Raw genomic sequence first — 14,999 nt, forward strand, 5'->3', positions numbered from 1 at the left:
AGATGATTTAAAGTACACAGGAGGATGTGCATAGATTATGTGAAAATACTGTGTCATATTGTATAAGGGACTTAAGTATCTGTGGAGTTTGTTATACATGGGGGTCCTGGAACCAATACCCGAGTCCCCTGTGGACACCAAGGGATAACTGTGTATATATTATTTTACTTAATCTTCACATGACTACTAAGTACTAATGGAACCAAGATTGAGAGAAATTAACCAATTGTTCAAGATTTAATACAGCTAGTAAGTTATAAAACCTGGGTAAATCTTACGTTGGCTTGTTTACAAAGCCATAGATTTACTTCAAGGCTTTTATATCACTTTCCCAGCACTAACGTTGTGTTCGTATTGTGTGCCAGTCACTAAACTGAATATCTTACACATATTGCCTCAGTACACAAAACAATCCTATGGAGTAGGTACTAGTCTCATCAATTTGCATGTAGGAAAACTGAAAAGTGGAACAATCAAAGGATTTGCTTGAGGTCTAACACTGGTGTTCGGCAGTGTTGGGGTTCAGAGTGAGGTCTGTCTGAGTCTAAGGCCTTATCTAACCTGTCTTCCAATGTCATCAGTGCCTCCATCTGGAAACCTAGGGTTTGGCTAACAGGGGAGCCAACTTGATAAGGATGGGTTATCGGGACAGGATTCCTCGTATTCCATGCTTTGCTTTATCAGTATAATTTCATGCTCCCAATTGGGTAAACTGTTCCCCAATTCTCTTTTTCCCTATCAAATACAGACTGCTCTATGAGCTATTTCATGCTATGTCTGAACCCAATACGACCTTACCACCAGGTGGTCCCCATGGCACTTGTATTATTCCTCCTTGGTTCCAATGACTTTTGTACATGTTTTATGGATCCTTTGTACTCACTTCCTGTAGGCCTGCTCACTCCCTGAAAAACAGGGCTGTATCTCCCTCAGGTATGCATCTGTGTAACATCTAGCTACTTAATGTGTCACATAGACTAGGGGCTCAGTAAATATTTATCAGAGGAGCTGATGTTTCAGCAAGTCTGAGAAATACCTTATCCCTGCTACTCTGTTTTTTGGACGCAAGCAGTTGATAAAATTGGTTTGGAAAGCCACGCAGGAATATTCTTAATGAGACAGATAATGGGACTGTCTTTTGAGATAAGAAAACACATCAGCAAAAGACGGATGGCAATACAACTGTGCTATTTTCTGCCAACTGATGTTCCTATTGTCCCCATGGAAAGATCGAACCAAAAGTCTTCTCTAACTCTTGAGTGAACTAACTGGCTGTATTTTTAACCTCTGCTAATTGAGTTTGGCTCTAAGAATTCACCTGGGCCAAACAGGGCCTTTCCAGGATGTGATATGCTCCAGGAAACTCTGATATCTGAACCTCTCAGCATCTTGTACTTTATTCAGTGTCACTTCTTGCATGCTAAGAAATATACCACACACAAAAAAACCAAACTAAATAAAAAGAAAAGATCTTAGGCTGCCCTTGCTACCTGTAATCCTAACCAAAGAACGTTTTTGTAGTGGGCACGTACCATTCACAAAAAAATAATGTTTCTGTTGAAATAGCAATGGTTGGGGGATGATACAAAGAAAAATATGTCTACTCCAATCTAGAGATTAAAGAGAAAACAGAGTGGTTAGCCATAGCAATCCCACTGGCCAACTCACTCTTGCACATTGCGTCCTTATCTAGCCCATGTTATCTAGATGGAGACTAGATAATAGGGAAGGCAGATGTTAGTCCAGGAAATGAGAGAGAGAGAGAGAGAGAGAGAGAGAGAGAGAGAGAGAGAGAGAGAGAGAGAGAGACAGGGGAGGGGAGGGGAGGGGAGGGGAGGGGAGGGGAGGGGAGGGGAGGGGAGGGGAGGAGAAGAGAAGAGGAGAAATGTATACCTACAACCTCTTCAGTTTTGCATTTGACAGGTTACATATGGAAAAAGCCTCATACGGGCACTAGGGTTAGATCCAAGTGAAAATCATATCCTTAACATTTATTACCTCTTTTGATTAAGACAGTCCCTTTTTGGATTTTGATACTATGTTGCTTTTGGGGAAACATGGCTGAAGGGAAAATAGGCCAGTTTCTCAAAGCAAGAAATTTAAAACTCACAAAACTGTTGTGAGGTTGGTTTGATTGTGCCCATTTTACAAATAAAGGAATGGATGCTCAAGGTGGGTAAGAGACGTGTTATGCTCATGCTAACAGTGGGCTGGATGCCCTCCAGGCCTCTCCTTGTCTGTTTGCCTCCAATGGCCACGCTCTTTCCTTTACTGTCGACTCATATCACAAAGCCAACCAACTTCAAGAGCACTGGTTTTATATTAAACAAAAGAAGATGAAAACAAGAGTTAAAAAAGCAAACAGACAAGCAAAAGCACTTGCTGAGCTGCAAGACCATTTTGTGCTTCTTCATCAGGCTTTGATGGTAGGAGCATCAAGGTTCAACTCTTGCCCGAGTCTGCAGACATGCAAGGTGAGAGAAACTGACTTAAGACTAAATAATCATCTACAAGCGAAGAGCGGGGCTGGGGTTCACCAAGTGTATTAATCCATAACAAAGTATCCCAAACTAGGTGGCTTAAGAAAACAGACACTTATTGTCTCATATTCTAGAGGCTGGAAGCCCAAAATTAAGGCAGGACCATGCTCATTCTAAAGGTTTCAGGTAGAATCTTTCCCTGTCTCTTCCTAATTTCTGGTGATGGCCATTAATCCTTGTTGTTCCTTGCGTGCTGCCGTATCACTCCAACCTCTGCCTTTCTCATCACATGGAACTCTACTCGTGTGTCTCCCTCTTCACGTGACATTTCTCTGTTATAAGGACACCAGTCATATTGTGTTAGAGAATGCTCTAAAGGCCTCATCTTAATTTGATCCCATCTGTAAGCACCCTGTTCCCAAATAAGCTCGTAGTCACAGGTACCAGGAGTGAGGACTTGAGCATATCTCTTGAGGGGACATAACTCAGCCCATAACACCAACTTGTAACTGTGCTTCTTTAGAACTGCTGTGTGTCTGTGCCCACGGTCACCAAATTCGTTATTGCTAATATGCTGCGGTGTGGGGGTCCAGGGATTCCATCTCTATGACAGGCAGCCATAGGAGTCTCTTTTCCCATCACATCACACTCTGCTATCATTGTCAGTTCCCCATCAGTGGGGATCATCTGTGTGTCATGCGGAGTGTGAGGGTTGGCCTCTGATGAAGGGAAACCTAAGTCCTTGATCTTTCAGGTACCTAACTCAGGGCAGAAAGGCAGAGACCCAAATGCCTTCTCTGAGATTATCTTTTGATTATATATCCAGAGCGCAGAAGCGTCATGGATGTGATACATGATCCAGAAGTCAAAGTGAGTATTCCCTCAGGGAAACATTAACTCTGTTCCGATTATGCTGAGTGTAAAATGCCTGGGAGCATCCTAACCGCTGTGCTCTGGCTGTCAGTGCAGAGGGAGACAGGAGGAGACCACGGAGCAGACGGAGCAGCACACCAGGGATCTAGACTCCTCCACTAAAGGGGCATAGATGGCCAATTCAGCAAAGGCCAATTCAGCAAAGGACCTCTGGTCTGTCTTATTCATTTCACTGCTCAGGAAGGATACATGACTCTAGTAAATTACGTGTTATCAGGTGGATGACCTGGACACATACAAGTGAGACTGTAAGGAAGGCCGTATAGCTCATTGATGCCCCTTTACGTGATAAAACATTGACTTTCTTGTTTTAATACATGCAATGGTTGGTATACAAGTCACAACAGTGCAGACATTAAGAGGGCAGCCAGACAGCCTGCGTTTGGAACCTGTTTCCTCCATTCATAAGCAGTGTAATTTGGGGCACGTTCCATCATCTGTAAAATGGCAATGCTAATGATACTATCTGCCTCACCGAGTTGATATGAGGGTCAAATTCAAATGTATCGAAAGCACCTAGGACATTGCTTCACAGAGATAAAGTATTAAGGAAGAGCTGATGTAATTATTATTATTGTTATCCTTCCCTTATAACCAGAGTGACCTGAACACAGGACGTTGCACTGCACTGTGAAGGTGTTCACTTCCCTGAAACCTCAGAGCAGTGGGAGCTACAGTGGAGGCAGCGCAGCACAGATGAGCGCAGGCTGAGCGTACAGTCCCCCAGCATGTGGCCATAGGGAATCCTACTGAAAGCATGGCCAGTCGTTGTGGAGTCCGGGACATTTCCAGAGACAAGGATCCTGGGGCTGGCAGCAAACAGTGGGAGGTCAAGAAAGTAGGGCTGAGATTTATCAGCTCGTCCATGTCGGTTTGGAACCCCTGACCCCAGAGGCAAGTTATGAAGATGATTTTGTTGTAATTCTGATGCTCTAATGGACTGATGGGGGATATAGAAAATCGACTTCTGTACTTCTGTCGTATACACACCCATACCGTAGTGCTTGTTTTTCATTCTTATATCCATGTCACATGCCCTCTCTTGTACACATGCCTCTGGACAAATGTCTCTCACCTGTCTCCTTTCTAGACAGTGGCTTCTAACATGCAATTAGCCTGAAAAAAAGATAACCCTGCTGTGAGACTTGTGCGTAAATCAAGCCCATGCTATTTTACTCTTCTTTTACCTCACCGAGGGGCTCTCTAAATAGAGGAAACATTTGAAATAGTATTTATGAAATTCAGATTCAAGTTTTCTTTTTTCCTACATATTTTGTGGTCTTGTTCAAGTCTCTTGATTTTGTTTCAGATGCAACAAAAGCCCATTTACAGATGGGGAAACTGACACTCAGAGAGGTATCTAGCTAGGAAAGAGAAAGACAGGAATTGAAAATCTAGGTCTGTGCAACTCAGTACCCACATTCTTTCTGCTTTGTGGCACTCTTTGCAAATATTGAAAATGATTAAAAATATAGGTATTTGCAATATGTAGATATGTGTATTTTTAATCATTAATCTTAGAATGAACACTTACTTGTGCACGTAACTGTATTTTTCATGCAGTTATCGCAGTCACCGCCACCATCTAGGTTTCCTCAAGGGACCACATAATGATGACTCTTAAAATCACTGCTGTGCAAGGTGAGAGGGAAATGGACAAGATGGTAGAGCTTGGGTCGGGGAACAGACTTGGAGCACTGAACAGCAGGCAGCACTGCTGTTGGCAGAGGAGCAGAGAAGGCACTGTGGCTTGCCCATGCCATCATGGCAAAAAATAGCATGGAACAGCTGGTGAGCTGTCAGAATGATCTTGAGGAGGAAATGTGAAATGTCTCTGCCTGGTGTATTAATCGAGAGTGATTCGGACAGAACTGAATTGCCAGGGGAGGCATAACCAAGGTGGTAGCTCACCCTTCTGTCTGCAATGTGGTTCTCTGTCACGGGCCTTTTCACACACATACCACCCCATTTGCATACTCTCTCCCTCCCCCACCACCTGACCCCCCACCCAGAGATATATGTGCACACACCCAAAGGGATAACAGTGAACAAAAATACATTTTAAGTACTTACAGATATTATACCAAGAAAAAATTTAAAGAGACTTTGGACAGGTTAGGAATTATGACTTTTTGGGAAGAGAGATCTTTTTGAATAGTCATGGTGGAGTCCTCATTGGCTTTCGTTATTTCACGGAGTAGTTTAAATCTATATCGTAATTAAAATTTTTAATGGTCATTAAGATTTTGGCATGATTGGTGCATTCAGTGAAGGTGTGAAGGGTTGAAATGCAGACAAAGAAAGAACAGAGATAGAAATGACAGTCTCGAGCAGGGTGTGAAGTTATTTCTGCATTCGGAGGAGAAACAACTTGAGGACCAACCTGGTGCATCAAATTGCAAAGTTGCTTTCTTCTAGGAACAGTTTGGGTAACCTGAAATAGCTGAAGCCATGAAATCTTTTTTCTTTTTTTTCTTTTTTTTTGTTATTGGTAGCTAAGGAAAGAGCCATTGTAGCCAGAGAATCGGGTGTTGTGCTTTTGGATATGACCTTGAATAGAGGCTGCTACCTTCTGGCTTCCATTTCGGATAATAAATCCTTCTCCCTGCCTCGTCTCCTTCTCAGGGAAAGATGAATGAGTCAGGTGCTTCCGAGATTTCCTGAGGAATGGTTTTAGTAAAAGCAGCAATTGGGCATTGCGAGTGCCACGGTCATCTGTACAGGGATATTGCTGAGGTTATTCATTTTGTTGTGCCCACAGTATAATGCTTTGAAGTAGAAAGCAAAGAGCAATCATTTGTCCAATAGATGGAATGAGAAGAAGCAGAGGGAGAATTTACATATGCCAAGGAGTCCAAATTAATTTCATAAAGCAGGGAATTGATTTTTCCTTGGAATTTGAAGTAACTGGCAATATTTGCAGCTATGGGGTAGAATTCTTTGCTTTTAAAGATATGGAAGCATTCGGCAAATTGTTGTGAAATACTGCTTGTATGTGATTTTAAGTGAATAGGGATGCCTCTCTATGGCTATCTTCAGCAACTTTATGATATATATTTTTGATGCTTTCTTTCAAATTCAGGCAAAGAACATGCATATCTGTATTGGGAATTAATGTCCTTTCCCAAACTAGCAATGAGTACTCTTCCCATTCCTAATTTCCACACTAACTTGACAATTACTAACAAACCCAATTGAACCTTTATCATGGGCAAACCTTGTGTTGTTCATAATTTTGGCACACCTGCTTCTTTTGCTTAAGTTTTAAAAATTTGGCCTTTCTCTTTTTATATTGTTTACCAATAGGGTTTTTGCAAAGTCCTTAATGTAGTACCAAAAGTACCTCCATATATTTTAACTCCTATAAACAAAACAAGTTGTGGCCTTGTTGGAAAATTGAATTTCGTGAAAAATATACTCTCTTTAAAAGCTCAAGGTTGGCTTCAGTTCAAACATGGGAAGCTTCTTGGTGATTTATGTTCCATTTGACATGGTCTATCCATTTTTAAGAGAGGCAGAGTACAATTACATTATCATGATGTAGAAGAAACAGGAATAATTCTGACCACTGATTTACCAGTAGCAAAATAGACTGATGGTCACAAATAGAAAGAAGTCTTCTAAGCCAAAGGCATATCCAGGAGACACTACCATAGGCGTGAAGATAAGCGAATTGGTTTTACTAGTAGCTAAGAAAAGCTGAACAATCAATCAGCTAACTCCTATATTATTTGTGGTTGTTTAGAATGGATTGTAATATCAAAATTTTGCAAGTTCAAAGATTTAAATTACATGCAAAGCAGGGATACACCTGGACACTTTCTTCTTTAACACATATGGAGTAAAAAATGTGTATGGTCATTTCCTTGCATTTGGGTCATGACTTCAAAATCTGTACCAATCAGAAAGTTTTTGTAGCCTTTTGTTTCCTGAAGCTGAGTATATTCATCAATGCTTAATTAATAACACTGCATAATAAACCACACCAAAATTTAGTGGCTTAGAAAATCTAGTATTTATTCTCAAATTCACAGGCCTGCAGGTTGACTGAAGTTTGTCTTATCTCAGCTGGGCTCAGCATGGTAGCACTTTTTTTAGGCCGCAGGTGGGCTATTTCAGCTCCAAGCTGAAATTAGGTACAGGTCTGTTTTATGTGTGTTTATTCTGGGGCTCAGGCTGAAGGGTCAGTGGCTACCTGGGGCACACTCTTTTCACGGTACATCCTAGAGCACAAAAGGGCAACCCAAACTATAGAAGCATGTTTAAAGCCTCTGCTTATATCACATTCACTTCCATTCTATTGGCCAGACAGGTCATGGTGAAAAGCCATAGTCATGAAGTGGGAAAGTACTTTCTTCCCACAGTGGAAAGACACTGTAAAGTTACACAGTATTCCAGAGAGTAAAGAAATGGGACAATAATCCAATTTACCACATGACCAACCCTAATTACCTCCTTGGTTACTCTTGATAACCAAGTTTAGACTCTTCCAGATGGATAGGATATTAGAAGTCAACTAGTTTAACCTCCCTCCAAATGCAAGAATTCTTTCCGCAGCAGTCCTGACAGATGCATTTTCAGGGGCTGCTAGAGAGTTCTTCCAGTAGCTCACCCATGATTTTGCAAGGCAGCCTACTTTATTGTAGGAGCGTTCTAAGGGTGGAAAAGAAATCTTACTTTTTATTCAAGCTGTCTTGCTATACGCTCTTCCCATTCCTCAGAAGTCTGCACTCAGAAACGAAGGTGAATATACACTCCTTTCTTCATGGAATAGTTCGTGATGCCAGCTAGTACACTTCCCTCCCAAAGTCATGGCTTTTCTAGTTTTCATAATCCTTCCTCAAATGACGTGAAAGCATTTCCTGAAATTTCACTATTCTTGTCATGCTCCTATGGATTGTCACTAAAGCCTACGGGTGACGCTATTGGCGGAGTATTTATTGGAGAACGGGGTGCTCTGGCCTTTGCCTGACTCCTGTTGAGCCCAGGGAGAGGTCTGCTGTCTCCAATGGCAACACTCTTCTATCCATGAGTCAAGAGTTTACATAAAAGTTTTGTTTTGTTTTTTTAATAGAGATTCTATCCCACTTCTAGGTCATATTGCGCTCATGGTCATTCAACACTTCATCTCTTCTTCCTGAACTCCATTTTGACGGAATCATCCCGATCTTATACCTATGCAATTGTTTATTTTTTTGTTTTATTGGGGAACAGTGTATTTTTCCAGGGCCCATCAACTCCAAGTTGTTGTCCTTCGATCTAATTGTGGAGGGTGCAGCTCAGCTCCAAGTCCAGTGGCTGTTTTCAATCTTAGTTGCAGGGGGGCACAACCCATCATCCTGTGTGGGAATTGAACTGGCAACCTTGTTGCTGAGAGCTCATGCTCTAATAAACTGAGCCATCCGGACGTTTCTGCAATTGCTTATTTTATATAAATGACTCTATTTATTTTTGTTAACTTTTATCTTGTTTTATTCTCTGTTTTCTCAATTCTCTGTAGCATTTGCATTCTGGCACTCATTATATTCCTCCCATATATGGGGAAGGTATGAACTTGGGACCATGGCCTCTCTTTCTTCATCCAAGTCACTGGTATAGATATTGACATGGTAGGTAGTTGTTAAGGACTTAATCCTGCGATTCACCCTACTAGATCTGGCCATCTGTTACGTGGACCATCAATAAATCCTTGTAAAGTGTAAGCATTCCCCATTTTTCTCAATTGTGATCACAGAGATAGTGCTAAATACCTTGTCTGATGCTTTGTTGTGATTTTTATACTATGTTCATATCATTCTCCTCAGCTTCCCGTTTGGTAAATATATTTTCCAAAAAAAAAAAAGAAATTAGTTCGTTGTGACTATAATTTTTTTTTTCTTTTTTGGTAAAACTGGGCCATTTTAAAATTTTAACTTTTTTTTACAATAGAATAAATACTTCTCTTGACTGCAGACATGTAAGCTGTTAGGTAGTAGTATTCAGAAACATCACAGTAAACGAAGTTTTATTGATTGGTGCATAGTCTTCAATAGTTATAAGGAGTTACTTGTATGAAACTGCTGTCAAACCAGTAAAACTGCATCCATCATTTTCAGGATTGTTGGTAATCTGGACATATTTTCCCCAAATAACTTTGCCTTCTTGTGTCACAAGGCCCAACTCACTCACGTTCACCTCAATGACCATACCTTTGGTAATAACACCCAAAGTTGTATAAAGTGGGGATGAGGGATTCTTTTTTACACCAGGGATTGGCAGGCAAAAGGTGGCTTTCAGTTCATTGTGTGTTACATGTGCCTTCTTGAAACGTAAGCCCATTGGCCTAATGAATCTTTCATATTTAGGTGGTTTTCAAGAAAACCCATCTCCCACAAAGCAGACTTTAGTAACCGTCCTCTTCCACGCTTTCTTCTTTCTCTTTCCTGTTCAAATAACTTTTAATACCTCTGTTTCTCCCTGGGTACGAACTTTGGGCAGAGGGACTTCCCATTTTCCCGCATTTTCTTTTTGTTTTTGTTTAATCATATCGGGAAGTACTTTAACTCGGAACTGTCCCTTTCTGTCCAGTAGATATTCAGGTACTGCTCCTGGTGGAGTCTTTCCATCATTCTTTTGTTTGGTGTTTCTCTTTTCCTGCATCATGATACTCTTTTTCATCTGTATTTTCTCAGCATGACGCTGTTTATGGTAGAGTTTATCTTTGAGACCAATCATCTTTTTTACCTTCTTTGAACGTTCATGAGCCTCTCGACCTTCCTCCTTTCTCTTTTTCTCATGGTAATCCAAACAATATCAATAGTGCTTATGGTGTAACTCAATATGTTCGTTTTGTGGCATAGTTACGACCGCCTAGACACCAGGCACAGTCCCCGGGGCGCCGAGAAGCTCTCAACTTTCGGGTCTCAGAAACTCGCAAGCTGACTCCATACAACTGGCGACAGGAAAGCTGTTGTGACTATTCTTAATGAAGCTGTGCTCACTCATTGCATCTCCTCTTAGTTTCTAAAGCCCAGAGATCACAAAGTCAAATGTTGAGAAAGTCCCAGCAGGTAGTAAATATTTAGGTCAGAAGTTGGGTGCAAGGCTGTTTTTATGAACAGAAACATTCACCCTTCGCCTAGAAGACTTTTCCAGTTGAACAAAATCCCTATATGAACCAATTTTAACTACCATTTTATGATTCCTCTTCAAAATAAGCTTACTGGTCTGTTACTTGTGTAAATGCATATCTTGCTCCATTTTGAAAATGAGGACCATATTGACAGGACCGTATGACAGAACATCTCCTGTCATAGATTTACAGAGGACCATAAAGGTCCCAGTTTAGGTCCCAACTCAATAGAAAAATCCCCTCTACTCTGTCTCTAACAAATGATTGTATAGATTTTTTTTTTTTACATCCATCAAACTAGGGTGATCTCACCATATCATGGTGCAGCTGCTACTATTGTTCCTTCCTTTCTGTCTCAGAGGAAAAATTGGCTAGCACCCTTTCCACAATTGAGTCTACCTGTGTCCCTGGCTTCCTGCCCTTTTGTCTCTTCTGGGATTTCATGCCATCTGTTACCTCATCCCTATTTTATCTGTTATATTTCCCTTCCTCTACCTCTTTCCCATCTGCTCACAACATGCTCAAATATATCTGACTTTTTTTTTTTTTTTTTTTTTTTTTTTGGTGATTTCACTGAAGGGCTTCCCCGTACTGACTTGAAGAGAGTTTGTATTCCTTAATACAACATTCAAAGCCTAACATGCTTTGGCCTCAACTTACCTTTTTATTCAGCAAAACCAGTTTCTCTCTAGCCTATATATCCTATGCTCTGACCAAACTCATCCACTGATCAGACTTCATGTTTCTCTTAATCTTTGCACTTGGCCAACCTAGTCTATTGCTTAAAATGCTATTTCATCAATCTCATTTTCACTCCTTTCATTTGTTGAAATCTGAGACGTCCTTCAAAACCTAGCCTTTCAGTCACCTCTTTCATGAAGACTTCCTTGCTCTCCCTAGCTAAATAATCATTTCCATTTGAAATCCTGTTGAATTTTGTTTGTCTATGTTATTGTCTTGGCCACTTTCTGTATTTTTAATAGCTTATTTTCTCATGTCTTATCTCATCTACTCAATTGTAAAACCGTTGAAAGTCTGCACTATGTCCTATCCATCTTTATATCTTTAGAATCTAGCACAATTCTTTGCATGTAGTATGTGCTCAATAAATGCTTATGGACTGATAAAATAATAATTCTGAGATGCATTAATAATTATCAATCTAAGTATTCTTCAAAATCACACTCAACTCCCTATGTGTTAGTACAGTTACTATTGAGATTTATATAAACCAAATACACCCCCGTAAAACAAAAGAAAATAGCCTTTATTTTTTTTATCTGGTATGTTACAGATACTAGATAGACTAAGTCTCTTTCATAAGTATTGCATATGTGTTACTCCATTTTTATCTCCTTAAAGGTCAAGTTTGGCAGATTTTTTTGTTTTTGTTGTTTAGATGAAGAAACAGAGGCTAACATTTTTAAATAAATAAAGTATTACTTATTTCAGAGCTGGAAAGCCAGATCTGGACATGGAAGTCTCCTGAGAGAGCACGGTTTATGGATACATGTGATGGGGAGAGCAGAGAACTAGATAAAAAGATACCTGGATCTTTTTGGTTCTATTTTTGACTTACTATGTGACTCAGGGAAGTTTATCTTGTGCTTTTCCGTTTGTAAAACTGAGATGCATATACAACTGTACAAAATATGTGTCCCCTTACTTACTTCCCTCCAAGAGATTAATGAGAAGATTTCTAAGGAGCACTTTGATTTTCTCTGATAAAAGAAATAGGTAGGTATGAAGTGAAGCATTTCCAGCTTCCATCGAAGGTTTTCAAGAGGGTGAAAACAACCTTTTAAAAATTATCAAAGTAAAAGCTAGAAAAAGAAAGAGCCATGTACATTTCAAATCAAATCAACAATTAATGTAGAACACTTAATGATCTTCTGATATGTGTATTGTGCATTACAATTTACCAGGAACTTTTACGTATATTATCTCAGTTGTTTCTCATAATTACTCTCTGCAGTACAAAGGCTAAGTATTTTTGCTGCCATTTTTATAAGAAAGCTAATACTCAGGCCAAAGCCTCATATGTTACATGACTCACATGAAGCAGTCCAGGGTTAAACTCCGGCTGCCTGGATTCAAAATCCAAGTGTAGAGATCTCACATCTCTATGGTTCTGTTGACATGACAGAATCCAAATGGAACCATCCACATTCTGTCCACAATACTGGATTCAGGATTAAATTTAAATCCTATTTCCTTTATAAAGCCTTTTCAAACCATTCTAATTTAAAGCCAATTCTCCTTCTTCCATATCTTTTGTTGTCCTAAAATAGATGATAAAATATCAGTTAGAATTCTTGTGAAAACCCACAGATTATCCTATTAGGTGCTTCCCTGGAAGCCTAAGGTGGGTTCCCCGTATTCTTTCCTTACTTATAACAGGCCCTTGGAATGCATTCCAATTTCCATTGTTCTTGATGGTTGCCACCACCCATTTCATCCTTGGGACTGAGCGTCAGCACATGGAGTATTTGAAAGGTAGAGACGATTCTGTTCATTTTGGAATGAATGCCTAACACAGTATCCTGTAGGTGCTCAATACATACTTGCTGAATGCATGGCTAGACTATTCGGTGATTCTGGACAGGGCAGAAGTTCAGAAAGTTTGGTAAGAATACTGGAAACAAAGGTTGGTTCCTGATACTGGGGGATCTGGGATACCAGGTATAACAGCTTGAAATTTGCCTAGTTTGCAACCTTAGAATTACTGGCTCCAAGAAATGGGTTTGCTGGATTTTGTACTTCTAATGCAAATTCTACTTTAGAATTCAGCAAACTCCTGGTGTTTTGTGTGTTGTTTTTTGGGGTTTCTTTTGTCTTTTAAATTCCACTGGGACCTCCTCTCACCAGTGCCACTTTGCTGGAGATTTGTGATATGTAAGACAGGCAGAAAAAACCCAAGCGAATCGAGGAAGGCTGTTAAAAGCACTGATTTCTCTGATGTCTCAGTTTGTTAACTAAATTGTAGGTTGTATCACTTGGCCAGAGACAGCTGACAGGCAACTCTGCTTGAACAAGTAGCAACTCCAATATGACCCGTATACTTTAGTTTCATTAGAGGCAGTGGGTATCATTATTTTCTAGGCCATCACAGTAAATATGGTGATTATATGCGTCCCTTGAAACTTTGGGCTGACAGCATAGTTGGGCTGTGTAAAAAGTCGGGGCTGGTGCCCTGATGTAAATGACAGCAAAAGAGATCTCCGGGCCCCTTAGGAAGGAGGCAGAAGTTCATGACATGAAAGTTCCAGAGGCCTGCTGAAAATCGTACCAATTAGGATTGTAATTACTTTGCTTATAAGCCAAATTTAACATTCCTCTCTCTCATATTTTTTCTGCAACTCCAATGTCCAAAACACCAAGACATCTGGATCCAACAGCTGCATATTGCTAAGAGTTTCAGCAATCAGCAGAAGCAGTGATAGTTGTTAAACTGGTTAATAAGAGGTAGCTTCACCATGGCCATAAAATGAACATTTTGAAATTCCCAAATATATACCGAACTCCAAATAACAAGTCCTCTTTAGATGCCTGAGGATTGACTCTCCAGCTCCTCTTAAGGGTCTATCTCTATTGGTAGGGTTGCCTGGAGATGGTTAATTTGGACTTCTAGTATGTTAGAAAAGGGATGGTTCCCCCATCTATGAAGTAACCACTGTTCCCTGGAAAGAAAATATTTGGGTGATATACCTTGTGCCTTCTCATCCCTTATCTTGTTGGTGGGATTGGATGGAGGGTCTGCACATGTCTGATGAGACCCCTTTCCTTTCTTTGTCCTGTTTAGATGGTTCATCTGCTTGCACTAGGCACCCCCAGGCTAGTTTCATCTTTGCAAGGGGCATAGCAGAAAGGAACATGACTAGACATATCAGTAGGAAGCCTGATGTGTGGCCGGGTCCACATCTTGTCCCAGACCTAGTCCCCAGTTCAGCTCCACAAGCTGTAAAGTTTGCTGGTCCTTTAGCCTGTGTCTGTTGCTCAATTGGGCTTGGAATTCAGAATGGAGAGGGCTGATTTATTGCCCACTTAAACCTCAACATGGTAGAGTAGCAATTCTGTTTTTCTAGCTGTTAGATTGCAATGAACATTTTTGATTTATTTGGCAAGTGTGTTATATAACTAAAATAAATTTTTTTTTCAATAGCATGGTCTGCTCAAAATTAAATGGTAGTTCTAGAGCCGTGGCCTACGTTAATTTTTTTCTTGATGATTATAGCCATATAGATATATATGAGCTCACAGAACTAAAAGTGTGCTTGCATAAAATTTATATGTACTTTTCCATACGGAATGGTCTGCTCTTATGTAACTTTCAATAATGCATTTTGTTATCGTGATCTTTGCCGGCATTTATTAATATGATTGTTTACTGGCGAAATGTACAATTCATATTAGTGTGTTTCTGAGTTAAGGTGAAGGTAGCTACCATACTTCAGTGTTCAGAAGGAAGTCTATTT

At 40.2% G+C, this 14,999-nt stretch overlaps 1 protein-coding gene and 1 pseudogene across 42 annotated transcripts in view; one reads left to right on the top strand and one right to left on the bottom strand.

Moving 5' to 3' along the window:
* The window catches only part of NRXN3 (neurexin 3), a 1,515,532-nt gene that overhangs the window by 1,310,757 nt on the left and 189,776 nt on the right, over positions 1 to 14,999 (top strand). The window lies entirely within an intron of this gene.
* LOC109447085 (ribosome biogenesis protein NSA2 homolog pseudogene) lies at positions 9,456 to 10,250 on the bottom strand (annotated as a pseudogene).

This window comes from Rhinolophus sinicus, chromosome 3 (genome assembly GCF_057876585.1).
Source record: "Rhinolophus sinicus isolate RSI-liver-muscle chromosome 3, RSI-T2T, whole genome shotgun sequence".
NCBI classification, from domain to species: domain Eukaryota; kingdom Metazoa; phylum Chordata; class Mammalia; order Chiroptera; family Rhinolophidae; genus Rhinolophus; species Rhinolophus sinicus.